The 16,340-nt window shown below is 39.3% G+C and overlaps 1 pseudogene across 1 annotated transcript; it reads right to left on the bottom strand.

Annotated features, from left to right (window-relative positions):
• Positions 1-11,851: 11,851 nt before the first annotated feature.
• LOC309820288 (ferritin light chain-like) lies at positions 11,852-13,137 on the bottom strand (annotated as a pseudogene). Its single transcript has 2 exons — positions 13,079-13,137; positions 11,852-12,394 (listed from the first exon to the last, which is right to left on the bottom strand). The product of its transcript is annotated as a ferritin light chain-like (transcript).
• Between the last annotated feature and the right edge of the window lie 3,203 nt (positions 13,138-16,340).

The raw sequence follows: 16,340 nt of genomic DNA, 5'->3' as shown, positions 1-16,340 counted from the left end.
TATAGATGATGGCTTAAATTCTTTTCCTGGTCCATTTGCTTCTTCCCTTCCCCCCACTTTAAAAATTCTCCTGTAACTTGGCTAACAAAAAACCAAGTCTGATTCAAAACCTCCCAGACTGTTTCTCTTAAACACATCATCTGGTGCCAAATGAAGATTCTTAGGAGTAATTATTAATTACGAAGGGCACAGTTGTGGTACTGTCACTGATGATAATAATAATGGATTTTTGGCCTAGAGTTTTGACCTATTTCACCAGTGTTTTACCGTTGACTGCCCCTCTATGCTGCTTCCAAAAGTGATAGTGTGGGGTAAGATTTTTACTTTCATTTCTAAAGTTTTTTTTTTAAGTGAGTCCTGTTCTTCCTTTTTCTTTCAGCAGAAATAAAATCCCAGGTAAGTATAAGTATTCAAATATTTGATCAGTAAGTCACAGTTATCTCCAGTACATTAAATAAAATTCATCAAAAAACATGCTATAGGTAAAAAGCTCTGAAGGACCAGCTATGTATATGATAATTATGTTTCAGACCTTCTAGGGTGTTATATATAATAACTTGTCTTCTGGACGTGGTCTTGAAGTCTTTATGGATTCAGCCTCAGTAGTAGCGAACTGCACTGCTACTTGGTTTGGAGTACAAATTAGACTTTAGCCCTCCTGGAAGTTGAGTTTCTGGTATTGAAAACCATAGGAATGAAATTATTGTATTTCAACAAAGGATCGAGGGCTTGAGGCTTAAACAAGGCGACATATGTGTGGGAAGCAGTCAGCCTTGAGAGCAGGCTACGGACATGCCAGGCATGAGGCCGCTGCTCGAAGGGACTGTCCCTACTTGTTCCCCTCCTTGTTCCATTCCATGGGAGATAAATCACCAGGGCCCAGAAATCAGAAAGAATGTAAAATGAGACAAGCAAAGCTGTCTCCCCCCTGCACATGCAGGTTATTTTTGATGATTCTGGGCTTATGGGTTTCCTCCCAGGGAAGTTAACCTTGAGCCGAGACAGTCTGTAGATAATGTAAACCACCATCTGGCAACCTTCCTTTTTCTAGTCTATATAATCTGCCACTGTAGCATAATAAAATTTGCCTTGCAACCATCAGTTGTCTTGGTCCTTCTGACCCCATTCATCGGTGCTACTTCAGTTCCTTACCCCTTCCCTTCTGACCCTGGGCGGTGAGATCCTGTTTCTCCGGCTGGTCCGCGGCAAGTGGCACTCGAACAGGAAGCGTGAAGGCAATTAAAAGAAAAAGAAAGTGCAGGTAAGAGAACCCTTATGCAAAATATGTGTGGCCACCAGTAAAAGTGAAACTAATAGAGGCATAAGGCAATAGTCAGAAGTAAAATAAGATGGGGCAAAAGGCTCAAAGGAGTGTGAATTATTTGCTCAGGTTTTACTTTCCATGCTTAAAGCTCGGGGTAATAAAGTTTCTACCTTCACAGTTGACTGAATTTTTACAGCATATCCATGGTGTATCTCCCTGGTTTCCTGATGGCGGCTCTGTTGACATAGAAATCTGGCAGAAAGTTGGAGAAGATTTAAAAAATTATTATGAGGCTCGAGGGCCTACTCATACTCCTGTTGTTACATATAGTTTGTGGAATCTGATAAAAATATGTTTAGATTCTTCTCATGATAGTGTTGATTTGAATGTAAAGTCAGAAAAACATAAGCCTCTGGCAGAAGGAGAGACTGTAGTATCAGCTACTGTGTCGCCACTTCCTAAATTGAAAGAGCTAATTAATTTAAATATTTTAGATGAAGAGGAACATTTTGACTTAACAGATGAGGCTTTTAAACATAAAAGAGAGAAATATCCTGAGGATGATTTTCTAATGGCTATGATAGATAAATCAGTGAAAAAGCTGCAGGTTAGTAAGGACTGTCTTCCTCAAAAATCTACATCTGTAAAAATGCTCAGTCCCTTGCAGCGCGCTGTACAAGGAGCAATAAAACGAGGAGAAGATCCTATTTTCTGTTGTCCCGTCATAGAAAGACCTGATCCTAATAATCCTCAACAAGCTACTAGGGAGCATCAGGCTCTCCCTTCTAAAGTTTTGAAAGATTGAAAATCTGCCTGTTCTCAATATGGGCCCACTGCTCCTTTTACTGCTGCTATGGTTGACAGGAGAAGCTCTTCCCCCCGCTGATTGGAAGTCTATTGCACGAGCTTGTTTAAATGGTGGAGATTATTTAATATGGAAGTTTGATTTTTATGAACGGGCTGCTGAACAAGCAGAAAAGAATGCTGCCCATAATATTGCAGTTGATTATCATATACTGATTGGGAAGGACAATATATTTCTTTACAAGATCAATTAACTTATCCCTTTGTTGCTTATCCTCAAATAAATCATTTGGCATTACAAGCCTGGAGGAAATGACCTTCTACACACAAAACTGAGGATCTTTCAACAATTAGACAGGGACCTGATGAACCATATGCTGATATTGTAGATAGGTTGTCACAGGCGGTGGGGAGACTCATTGTGGACGGACTCACTGGTACAATTGTAGTTAAGCAGCTTGCTTTTGAGAATGCTAATAATGCGTCTCAGGCTGCGATTCGACCTTGGAGAAAACAGGGAACATTGGAGGATTATATTCGCCTTTGTGCAGACATTGGGCCTGCTTATATACAGGGTGCTGCTATGGCTGCAGCATTAACTAAAGTGGGGTTTAAAAACAATCAAAAGAAAACAAAGACTTGTTTTAAATGCGGAAAGGCAGGTCATTTTGCTAGAGAATGTAGATCTTTTAATTCTAACCCTAGTCCTTCCTTCCCTACTCAAAAACCTCCAGATGGTCAGAAAATCCCTGGTTTATGCCCTAAATGCAATAGGGGAAAACACTGGGCACAAGATTGTTGCTCAGTGGCCCACAACGATGGGACACCACTGTCAGGAAACTCCTCCCGGGGCCTTCCCCGGCCCCAACAAATAATAAGGGCAGTGTCTGTGTATCCTCCTCAAATTATCAATCAGACGTTAACCAAAAACAAAAACATACAATATCCTTGCTCTCCAGAGCAACACCAGGAAGCGCAGGACTGGAGCTCAGTACCTCCGCCCGCTATGTATTAACTCCTGAAATGGGTCCTCAGGCCCTCTCTATGGGCATCTATGGACCTTTACCCAAGGGTTTGATGGGACTATTATTGGGAAGAAGTAGTGTCACCATGAAAGGTTTAACTATTATACCAGGAGTCATAGATTCTGACTATGAAGGAGAAATAAAAGTCATGGCACAAACTATTAAAAACATAATAACTATTTCTTCTGGTGATAAAATTGCACAATTGCTACTTTTGCCCTTTGTACCTCATGGACAAATTTTACAACATCAAAAGAGAGAAACAAAGGCTTTGGATCATCTAATGCTGCCTACTGGATTCAGAAGATAGGGAAAGAACGTCCAGAAATGAAATGAACCATTAATGGAAAGGTTTTTTCAGGTTTGTTAGACACTGGAGCTGATGTCTCTGTTATGACGCAGGTACACTGGCCTAAACATTGGCCCATTAGTCCTACTATTACAGAACTTCAAGGAATAGGACAAAGTTCTTCTCCTATGCAAAGCAGTCAGTTATTATTATGGCAAGATAGTGAGGGCCATTCAGGATACTTCCAGCCTTATGTTTTGCCTGGGCTGCCTTTAAACCTCTGGGGCCGAGATATATTAAAAGAAATGGGAGTATTACTTTATAGTCCAAATTCCCAAGTCTCTAATATGTTGTTGGATCAAGGATTTCTTCCCACAAAAGGGCTGGGAACAAATCAACAAGGAACTGTCTATCCTATTGATGTGAAAATAAAAAATGATAGACAAGGTTTGGGTTTTTCTTAGGGGCCTTAGATTCTCCTCCACTCACTGCTGATCCAATTACTTGGCTGACTGATGACCCTGTATGGGTGGACCAATGGCCCCTCACAAAGGAGAAATTAGAAGCTGCAGAACAATTAGTACTGGAACAATTAGGGCATTTAGAAATTTCCTGTAGTCCTTGAAATACTCCTATTTTTATTATCAAGAAAAAATCTGGAAAGTATAGGTTATTACAGGATCTAAGAGCTGTTAATAAAACTATGCTAACAATGGGAGCTCTTCAACCAGGCCTACCCTCTCCAACAGCCATACCACACAATTATCACCTTTTAGTTATAGATATAAAAGATTGTTTTTTCACTATTCCTTTGTTTCCTGAAGATAGAAAACATTTTGCTTTTAGCTTGCCTTCCTTAAATTTTAAGGAACCCATGAAGAGATTTCAATGGAAAGTATTGCCTCAGGGCATGGCAAATAGTCCTACATTATGCCAAAAATATGTGGCTCAGGCCTTGACTCCTGTGAGAAAAAGGTTTCCATTGTTATATCTCATACATTATATGGATGATATACTTTTAGCCACTGATAATATTTCTTTATTAGAGACTGCTTTTCAATTCTTACAACAGTCCTTACAATCATTTGGCTTGGTCATTGCCTCAAAAAAAATTCAAAGACAATCTCCATTTTTATATTTGGGGAAATATATTGATAACACTACTATTAGGCCTCAAAACCTGCAAATTCGAGTTGATAATTTAAAAACATTAAATGATTTTCAAAAATTACTTGGAGATATTAATTGGCTAAGGCCTTCCTTAAAACTTACTACTGCTCAATTACAGCCTTTGTTTGATATTCTTAAAGGTGACTCAGATCCTTCTTCTTCACGCTCTATGACTCCAGAAGGGTTTCAAGCTTTACAAATAGTCAATAGATCTATCAGTTCTACACAATTAACTAGAATTCATACTCACCTTCCAATTTTCTTAATAATTTGTCCAACTCCTCATGTGCCTACTGCCGTCTTATGGCAAACTGTTGGAATTATTGAATAGATTCATATGAAAACTACACCCTCTAAAGTTATTAACCCTTATTATGAACTTATTAGTAATTTAATAATGCAAGGTAGAACTAGATGCTTACAACCTATAAGTATAGAACCTTCTCAAATTATTATCCCTTATTCAGTTAGTCAACAAAATTGGCTTTTTCAACATAGTAATGAATGGGGTCTTGCTCTTGCAGGATTTTCAGGTACCTTGGAATGCCATTACCCTGCTGATAAATTGATCCAATTCAGCAAACTTAACTCATATCTTTCCTTCTATAATTAGGCAACAGCCTGTTCCTCATGTACCTTTGGTTTTTACAGACAGTTCTTCTTCAAGAGTGGCTACTGTAATCTTTGATGACGGAACAAAACTCATTAAAGAAACTTCCTTGACTTCAGCTTAACGTGTTGAACTGTTTGCTGTCATTATGGCTTTTAAACATTTGCCTTCTATATCTTTTAATTTGTTTTCTGATAGTAAATATCTTATTAGCTTATTATTTCTTCTGGAGACTGCAACCATAGGACATACTAATGACCCTGAATTATCATCCTCTTTTCGTTTGCTTCAACAGCTTATTCGTTCCCACGATGGTTCTGTTGCAGGTCTGTATATCCGTGCTCATTCTAACTTGCCTGGTCCATTGGCTAAACTTAATGCAACTGCAGATGTTTTAACTCGATCTAAATGTGATCTTTATCCTGTACATTTTCCTCCCAAGAATAGAGTTGAAGTTACTCCTCCTTCTCAATCTCTTTTCCCTAAAGCAGGACATGTCCCAATTTACTGTACTCCTCCTTTCCGTTTGTCATGCTGTCAAGAATGGCTAATGTACTGCATTCATTATCTTCATACTGTTGATACTCATGGTCCATGTCCTGGACACCCTCATATTATGGTAAGTTATGATCAAACTGCTTCACAAGCAGCACAGCAATTGCACGCTTTACACCATCAGTCGGCGGCTACATTACACACACAATTTTCCCTTACTCGTGAAGCCGCCTGACAAATTGTTAAGCAATGCCCACAATGCTTACCTCACCTTCCTGTTCCACATTATGTTGTTAATCCTCGTGGATTATTACCTAGACATTTATGGCAAATGGATGTTACTCATATCCCGTCTTTTGGGAAATTACAGTTTGTTCATGTCACTATCGATACTTATTCTGGTTTCCTCTGTGCTACAGCACAGACCGGAGAAGCTACTAAACATGTTATCACTCATTTATTACACTGTTTTGCTTTCATGAACCTTCCCAAAATTATTAAAACAGATAATGGGCCCGCTTACTCTAGTGCTGCTTTTGCAACATTTTGTAATTCATTACAAATTACCCATATTACAGGCATTCCATATAACCCTCAAGGACAAGGTATTATAGAACGTGCAAATAGATCTTTAAAGCTAACTATTGAAAAAATAAAAAGGGGGGAATTGTATAGAACAACACCACATAACCTTATAAATCATGTTCTGTTTATTTTAAATTTTCTCACTGTTGACAAATTTGGCTGCTCTGCAGGGGAAAGGTTGGTGGCTGAGCCAAGATTGGCTTCTCAATCTCCGGAGATCCTCTGGAAAGATCCGTTAACCAGCACTTGGCGTGGTCCTGATCCTGTGTTGATTTGGGGACGTGGTCACGTGTGTATCTTTCCCAGATCAGCGCCTGGACCTCGCTGGCTTCCTGAGCACTTAGTCAAGCAAATAGATGACTCACCACAGCACACAACTAGTTCAGAAGATGAAGAAGCTCTGCATCTCTCCCGAAAATTTGACAGTGTTGATTCAGAAAGAGAAGAAGAAGAGGAGACCACTTGCCAGGACGACTCAAAGGAGTGATGTTCCAACTTGGGGACAAATTAAACAATTGGTTTCACTAGCTCAAGAGTTAGTGAAACAACAGAATAATCCTGTTACACCTGTAACTTTATTTTTGGCTATGTTGGCAACCATTTCATGTGTTCCCTCTGTTAATGCAGCAACTTATTGGGCCTATGTACCTGATCCTCCACCATTACAACCCATATCTTGGTCTGAAGCAGAGTTTCCTGTATTTTACAATGATAACTGTTTATGGGCCTCTTATTGGGAATATAAAACAAATCAATATGTCTGTAAATTATACTAACTGGTTTAGTACCCAACCTGTCTGTCTTAGCCCATTGAATCTGGAAACTGGATGTGTAAAGGCTATTAGTTATGAGCATACAGATGTTTATGAGGGAACGGATCAATCAATTAGTTTGTCAGGCTCTCCAGGCATCCTTCGTTTTACAGGAACCAACATTACTCTTATATGCCCGGCTACCAGCTGACGAGAGGATCTTAAGGATACCATCATTTGGTATAAAATGGGCAACCTATTAATATTAGAGGTCAAATCTCATACGCCTCACCACTTAGGGATTCCGCTATTACTATAGCCAAGGTTACAGGTGAAGATTCAGGAAATTATTTCTGTATGAAGTGTTTACTTGGAGGACAAGGGATACTTATAGCTGGACATAAGGTTACTATTCTTAACAGAAAATCAAAAAATCAATTTCCTCCTTTTATGACCGTTAACTTTCCTGGATCCACTTTTAACCAAATATGGTGTACTATAGATTATACCAAGAGGTCAATTCTTTTTTTTTTTTTTTTAAGAGGTCAATTCTTATCTCTTCTATTCCCATCATAGATAGGTTTATCACATTTCAAAAGAACCGAGATATATGGAAACTAGCTCTAACTTATTCCAATACACCTGTTATAACTTGTGCTGTTTGGTTCTATTAACATTGGTAATTCTTCCAAAGGAGGATATAATATTAGCTGTGTTAATTGTATTTTTAGCAGTTGTATGTTCCCTTCTGCAGGAATGCAATCTGTGCTTATACTAAAGCAACCCATATATGTTATGGTGCCTGTACATCTGAGAGAACCTTGGTATGAAGATACTGGAGTACAGGCATGGGTGGAACTCTCTAAAGCCTTGCAGAGAAGGAGACGCTTTCTTGGGTGGCTAATAGTAAGTTTACTTGCCTCGGCTGCTCTGTCTGCTACCGCGGCTACTGCCGGTCTTGCTCTTTCACAGAGTATTAATCATGCTCACTTTGCTAATCGGTTATCTCAAAATACCAGTCTTGCTTTATCTTTACAAAGTCACATAGATTTACAGATTAGTAACAAGTTAGATGAATTTAAAAACGCAATTTTGGGGATTGGAGATCAGATGGCAGCATTAAAATTGAGGATGCGTTTAGCTTGTCATGCAACGTATACATGGATTTGTGTTACTCCTTAAAAGTACAATGACTGTATTTGGGAATGGGAAAAAGTAAAAATGCATCTGCTGAGTGTTTGGTCAGATAATAATATTAGCCTTGATCTTAAGAAATTAAATGCTGAAATTCAGGATATACAAAATGCACATCTTGATTTTATTTCACCAGAAGATGTAATTCAAACTTTACTGGATCATTTAAAGTGGTTAAACCCTCAGTCTTGGATTACTGGAAGGTTGTCAGGATTTATTACCCTGGCCATAATTTGCCTATTGTTGATAATAATCTTCTCATGTCTGTTTCATATCCTCATGCAACAGTATACTACTCTAGGCACTAAACTACATGGAATTATTTTGCAGCAAAAGTTAAAAAATAAAAAAGGGGGACCTGTGGGAAGCAGTCAGCCTTGAGAGCAGGCTACAGACATGCCAGGCATGCGGCCGCTGCTCGAAGAGACTGTCCCTACTTGTTCCCCTCCTTGTTCCATTCCATGGGAGATAAATCACCAGGGCCCAGAAATCAGAAAGAATGTAAAATGAGACAAGCAAAGCTGTCTCCCCCCTGCACATGCAGGTTATTTTTGATGATTCTGGGTTTATGGGTTTCCTCCCAGGGAGGTTAACCTTGAGCCGAGACAGTCTGTAGATAATGTAAACCACCATCTGGCAACCTTCCTTTTTCTAGTCTATATAATCTGCCACTGTAGCATAATAAAATTTGCCTTGCAACCATCAGTTGTCTTGGTCCTTCTGACCCCATCCGTCGGTGCTACTTCAGTTCCTTACCCCTTCCCTTCTGACCCTGGGCGGTGAAATCCTGTTTCTCCGGCTGGTCTGCAGCACACATGAATATATGTTTTTGTCTTGCTGTACTGCACATATGCTGTCTAGTAACAGATATATTGTCTGCTAGTAGTGTTCTAGATTATGTCTTTCCAAAGCGCTGAGGCAGTGCACCTATTCTGTAGTTGCAGCTGATGCCTGAATGTATCCTAGCTGACAAATTATTGATTAATAAGAACTTGAATTTCTGAAAGATTTGTACTGTTAACCAAAATCTAAGCAAGGAGTCTCAAATGTAATTCTTAGCCAGAATTACATGTTAATGAACCATTTAACAGTGTAAATCAAGGAACATCAGTGTAAGGATTTCTTTTAATTTATTTTTTACCTGCTTGAAATATCAGTTAAAGTTTGCCAGCTTGGTTGCAGATGAACGGACGTTTGAAGTTCACCAAACTACTTAATGTGGAATAGGATAATAGACTTCCAGCGCCCTCAAGGCTGTGACCTTGCAGCCATTTTACATAGCACATCCTCCTCCTATAGGGATGAACCTTTCCCTGGCCCAAAAAGTAGCAGCTCTGTTGAAGCTTTGCTTATTGTAACAGGCTTTTGTTTCCAGGTTACATGTCTGTGGAAGACTTAATTCTGAATAGAGATATAGATATTACTGGAAACTAATTGTTTTTTCTATTATACCCTGCTTTATCAAAGAAGTAAAACATTTAAATTGTGCTACAGAAATTAAAATGTTGTCTTGCAATCTTTAAACAATAAATGAATGAATTGCCCTTAAAAAAAAAAGAATTAAGCAGTTAAGCTGTTGGTCCCACATCAGACAAATTATCCTTATACCTCCTGTCAATATTGTTAAGAGAGACTGTTATTTTATTAATCCTTATGATCCCGTGATTCTTTCTTTCATGTTTCAGGGCACAGCAGGTGAGAGAGTGGATTTGTTAAGCTGGGTGGGTTTATCCTTCTTTTATGCGTTCATTCAATTTTTTGTACACACAGGGCAATAGAAGCTGCTAAAGCAATCATTGCTATTCTGCAAAACAACAAGGCACAGAAGCAGATGTCTTATTTCTGAGATTTCTCCCCCCAGGATTATTATGATTAAAGATCCTTTCCCCCCACTCCCTGGAGAGGACAAGGGGCTGCTCGGTGGAGGTTTTTTAATGACTTGGGGAAAGGCTCAAATATCCCCCCATTATGGTAATCCACCCCAGGGGCAAACCACACAAGAATATTATGTATTTTATTTTTCTATCCTTGCAAAGGTAATACTCAGCTCATTAGAATATGAAAACTATACTGTCAAATTTCAGAATTACATGGATGAAGAAAATCACCAAAGTGGCATCATATCATGTGTGTTATAGTTGTATTTACTATATTGACTATATTAACTATGTTGTGTTAACAATATACTGTATAACTATATATTGAAAAGGCAAAATGCTGTAACTTATTTCAGAGAAAATAATTATGTTGGCAAACCCCAAATTGTACATTGTAGACAGGTCCTAGGAAAAGAAGATTTAATTCATAGTGGACAAGAGGTTAGCTTCTGTTTTCAGCCATGTGCTATTTCAAGAATTAAACGTCATGAATAATACAGGATATAAGAGCAATAGTCTAAAGACGGAAAAGCACATTTTGATTAGGAAAGAGAATTTAAGGCTTAAGTCATTTTTTTTTAAGGAAAACTGCCTTATTACTATGAGATAAGAAAATTGTTTCCTTCTTTTCTTCCTTGCTTTCTTCTTCTTTTTTTTAACCTTTTTAATTTTGGATGTTTGACCTCTAAGCTGAGATGACTGAAAATGCCTCCTCTGGGCGTCAACCTTTTTGAAAGACTTTTTCCCCCTCCCTAAGGGCTGTTTGTCTCTTGGAGGCATTGTCTACATTACTCACCAAGAGGCAAGCATTGGTCCTTGCGCTAAATGCTGACATCTCCTGATAAGAGGGAAGCTGCAAAGTAGAAGAAGGTCAATATGTTGATATTGGTCTCAAGCGCATTGATGTACATTTGTGTATTGGGGAAGGGGAGTGAAGCTTGACAGTGGGCCAGTGGGGAGGGGTAAATATTTTGTGATGCTGTCTGCCTATGGGCTTATAAAGTTTACAGCTGCATTAGGAGGACAAGCATTACCATTAGCATGAAAAGTAGGGCAGACCTCAGTTGCAAAAGCTTCTAGCCATACACATAGGGCAATACGTAAATGATACACCTTATTGCATTCACCTATTCACCCTCCCCTGTTCACACTAATTGGAAATTTCAATCCATTTCAGAGAAGTAACACAACTATCAGTCATTTTCCCTGGCACGAATCTTCCAGGAGGAAGAAAATGGAATATACCTAGCAACAGAGCTCACGCACTAGTCCATGTGTCTTAGATTTAATATCTCATCACTAGCTGGATTGAAGCCAAGAGGTGGTTCACAAAGTTGCTGCACATTAGAATCACCTGGGGAACTCTGAGACCTCCCCGTGCCCAGGCTCCTCCCTAGACCTACTGAATCAAAATCTCTGGGGCTGGGACCCAGACAACAATGTTTCTCTTAAAAGCTCTTTAGGTAATTCAAACGAGCAGAAAAACTTGAGAACCAGCCCAATAACGGGAACAAACTTATTTCACACAGATAAAGTGGGGCAATTCATATGTTAAAAGAACATGAATATATATATATATATGTATATATATATACATATATATATATTTCTTTTTTTCTCTTTATTCTGTTTGTGTTTCAAATAGGCTTTTTGTTTTTCTTCTGCAAAAAGCGTTATTGTTTCCATTTGGTCCAAGGCTTGGGAGAGGGTTCCAGGGCAGTTACAAAGCTGCCTAGTGGCTGCAGAGCGGGGCATCAAGCAGAAGCTCTGACGCCAGAGGGGCTCCTCAGAGGCCGCTGGACTTCAGAGACTCCTGTTTGTGCTCGAGGGTGAGCCTTTCAAAGAGATACTCGCCCAGCACAGCCTGCGGACCAGCCAGCCTGCAGAGGTTGGTCAGGTGGTCACCCATCTTCTTGATGAGTTTCACCTGCTCCTCCAGGAAGTGGCTCTCCAGGAAGTCACAGAGGTGGGAGTCTCCGCGGGCGGAACCCAGGGTGCGCAGACCCGATAGTGCCTGGTTCAGGTCTTTCTCCCTAAGAATGGCGGCTTCCACAGTGTCCTGGGTTTTACCCCACTCATCTTGAGAAGGCTTCCGCGCATCCTGGAAGAGGGCGCGGCCACAGCACTGGTTTTGCATTTTCAAGAGACGCTGGGCGCCCTCACACTTCTCCTCAGCCAGTTGGCGAAAAATGTGGCCCGCACTGTCCAGAGTTCCATTGTTGCTGTCGAAATAGAAGCTCAGAGAGAGGTAAGTGTCCCCAGATGCATGTTAATCAGGCAGTGGACGGCGGCCTCCACCTCGATGGAATAATTCTGAAGAACCTGGGAACTCGTGGTTGATCAGTGATAAGGAACTAAGCTCAAAAACCGGTGTTGGCCTGTCCTGGAGGCTGAGGATAGCTGAGTGGCTGATTCCAAAGGTTGCGACAGGAAGAAAGGTTGGAGGGTGGTCGGGGGCTGGAGCAAGGAGTGTCCCTGGGTCTGTTCATTCCAAACACTGTTGAAGCAAAAGACAGAACTGCAGGACTGCTGAGCGCACTGCCTCAAATAGGCTTTGATATAAATGAACAAGAAGTCCAAGCAAGGACAAAACTTACCCTTCCCCCCACCAAAATAGCTGGCGATACTAGAATCTAGACCTGGGAAGGGATTCTTCCATTACTTTCTTAACATTCCAAGCCACTAGAGCAGTGGTTCTCAAAGTATGGTCACCTTGTAACCAAGCAGAACCCTATGGGGCCTTCCTAGGACAGACCCATCGCCCATATCCTCTGCTGTAGTTCCTCTCTGAAGTACTCAGATAATAGTATCTCAGGCATGTTTCTTGAGTTTTAAGATGCTAAAAACCACCACCCAATGGAAGAAATTAACTCCTTGATGATCGTGAGCACATAGCGCCCAGACCTTCTGGCACCTAAGGATGGATAATGTTACCTGCCCTGTGGCCTCAACATCAACCAATCAGAGGATTGTGCATGAGCTGATCACATTCCCTGGGACGCCCCTCCCTCACCTGGCCTTTAAAAATGCTTTGCTGAAATCCTTTGGAGATTTCAGGGTGTTTTGGAACATGGGCCACCCCTCTCCTTGCTCGATCCTGCAATAAACCTTTCTCTGCTCCAGACTCCAACCTTTAGGTTTGTTTGGCCTCACTGTGCTTCAGACACATGAACCTGTATTCGGTAACAACCTGACCAGCTTTACCAGCATCCCCTGATAATGTGTCAGATATTCAAGTTTTAGGGCCCTGTCCCAGCCCTATGGAATCAGCAACTCTGGTGGGGCTCAGTGATCTCTGTTATAACAGGCCCTCCAGATGATTTTTATTCACCTTAAAGTTTGAAAATATCTGCATTGTCAGCTGGCCAAAGCATCCACCAGCAGGTGAAGGGGAGTGGCGCCTGGAAAAGATAGGGACCAGCCAAGGCAAGTACAGCAGCATTTGCCGTGGTAGTAATGGAGAATGCCTTTTCTCCACTGGTTGGCACAGCCTAGGATCTGGGAGCAGTGGCAGGGTTATTTAGGATGCTTTACATTTCAATGTAGAGTGACCGCTGTCCTGGTTTGCCAGGGACTTCCCCTGTGTGAGCACTTAAAATCTCATCCTGGCAAACCCCTTAGCCCTGGGTTTGAAAAACTTAGGGAATAACATGAAATGTAGGGGAAACATGATCTAGGTTTTGGGCAAGTCACAAGTGCTAATTAAAGCTAAGCAAGTATGGACAACATCTAGCGTTCTTTAGCCCTTTGCGGGGAGGTAAATCTGATTGGGTGAAAGGACTTATTGTTAAGAGATCTTTGTAGAAACATCCCCTTCTGCTTAGTCCACTGGTTCTCAGTTCTGGCTAGACATTGGCATCGTCTGAGGAGATTTAAAATGATTTTATTGGTCTAGGATGACCAACCGTCAGTGTGAGGGTTTTTTAAAAGTGCTTCAGATGATTCTAATGCGCAACCAAATTTAGGTGCCACTGCTTAAGCTTTTGAACCGCTGCTACATATTTTCACCTCATCTTCCTATGAGAATATCCAACTGTAGTTGAGGTTTGTTTTTTTTTCTTTTTCTTTTTTTAACTGTCTTATTATAAGATTAACTGTCTTAAATAAGGTTGAAGGTACAGAAAATCTTGCTAGTCCATCTGGTATAGCTGGATACTTAGAATAATATCGTTAAGATATATACCATTTAAATATTGTGACTGGCCTTTTTTTTTGAAATTAACATATGCATTGAATTAGTATGATCTCTTTTGAGGTCGTCATGTTGGGGAGCTATACCTCTAATCTGCTGCCATTGCTAAATATCTGGACACCTCTTATTAGGAATTGCTTTTAAAAATCTTTAGGGATTAAAACCAAGATTGCTGTATTATTTTTACTGGGACCACAAAAACCTCACAGGGTTCCCCCGCTGTACCTTCTACCCCCACTCTAACCCTTGGCAACTTCTAATCTGTTCTCCATCTCCACAGTTTTGTTATTTTAAGAATAATATGTAAACATAATCATGAATTACTTAATCTTCGGAGATTGGCTTTTCAAAATTTTTCCCTCGGCATCATTCCCCTGAAGTTCATTTCAATTTTTGCATATATTAATAATTTGTTCCTTTTTGTTCGGTAGTATTCTATCATAAGATTTTATCACAATTTGTTTCAACATTCATCCACTGAAAGACATTTGGGTAGTTGCCAGTTTTTGGCTATTATAAATAAAACTGCTATGAACATTTATGTGTAAGTTTCTGTGGGAACTTAATTAAGTTTTTGTTTCTTTTGGATAAATGCTCAAGAGTACAATTACTGCATTGTAGGGTGAATCTACTTTTAGGATTAAAAGAGACTGTCAAGCTGTTTCTCAGAGTGGCTAAACCATTTTATTTTCCCACCAGTGATGTGATATAATTTTTCTACGTACTCACCAGCATTTGATGTTGTCACTATACGTTAATTTTAGTTGTTCTCTGACATCTCATTATGGTCTTAATTTGCATTTCCCTAATGGCTAATGATATTGAGCATCTTTTCATGTGCTTCTTTGCCATGTGTATATTCTTTTCCATGAAATGTCTGTTCCTGTCTTCTGCCTATTTTCTAGTTGGATTTTTTTAAGTTGTTTGGAGAGTTCTTTGTATATTATAGATACAAGTCATTTGTCTCATATGGGATTTTCAAATATGTTTTCTCACTGTGTAATTTGAGTTTTCATCCACTTAAAAGGATCTTCTATGAAGCATTTTTAACTCATTTTGATGAGATCCAATTTATCAGTTTTTGCTTTTATTGATCATACTTTTGGTGTCAAGTCTAAGAATTATTCCCCTAGTTCTAGATGCCAAACATGTTCTCCTATTTGTTTTTCTAAAAATGTCCTGCTTTTATATTTAAGATTATGATCCACTTTGATTTAATTTTTGTGTAAGGTGTGGAGGTTAAGGTTCATTTTTTGTTTGTTTTTGTCGAGGGATGTCCAACTGTTTCAGTACCATTTTTTGAAAAGTCTATTCTTCCTTGATAGCTTTTGCACTGCTGTCAAAAACAAGTTAAATGTATTTATGTCAGTCTATTTCTGGGTTCTCTATTCCATTCCATTGATCTATGTATCTACCCTCCATCATTACTGCAAAATCTTGAAATTGGGTAGATTAATTCCTCCCATTTTAATCTTCCTTTACAAATTATTTTAGCTATTCTTCAGCCTCTTCTTACCACATAAATCTTAGAATAAGCTTGTCTATATCCACAAAAACCTTGAGGGCATTTTAAGAGTAATTGTGTTAAGCTTCTTGTCTTGGGGAGAATTGACATCTTTATTATGTTGTGTTTTCTAATCCATAAACAAGGTATGTCTCCCTATTTGTTTGGGACTTTTTAATTTTTCTTCATCAGCATTTTGTAATTTTCAGTATAGAGGTCCTATAAATGTCTTATTGGGCTTATATTTAAGTATTTATTTAAGTCAGTTGTAAATGGCATCACATATTTTTATTTAAGCTTCTACACATTTGTTATTAATAAATAATTTGATAAAATTGTGGTGATCTTGTACTCTAAATCATTTACAAACTAATATTATTTCTCAAGCTTTTTGTGAATTCCTTGGTATTTTCTCCATTTAGATTATCATCTCATCTTCAGATACAACTTTACTTCTCCTTATGCAATATAATAGGATATATTACTATTCAACATTCAGTAGGATATGTTCCTTCCTATTCAACATAGTAGGAATAGTCCTTTTATCTTTTAAATAAACTTTTTAAAACTTTAACTTTT

Source organism: Grampus griseus (assembly GCF_964374135.1).
Source record: "Grampus griseus genome assembly, chromosome: 1".
Classification (NCBI taxonomy): domain Eukaryota; kingdom Metazoa; phylum Chordata; class Mammalia; order Artiodactyla; family Delphinidae; genus Grampus; species Grampus griseus.
This window is presented reverse-complemented; position numbering and strand designations above follow the sequence as displayed.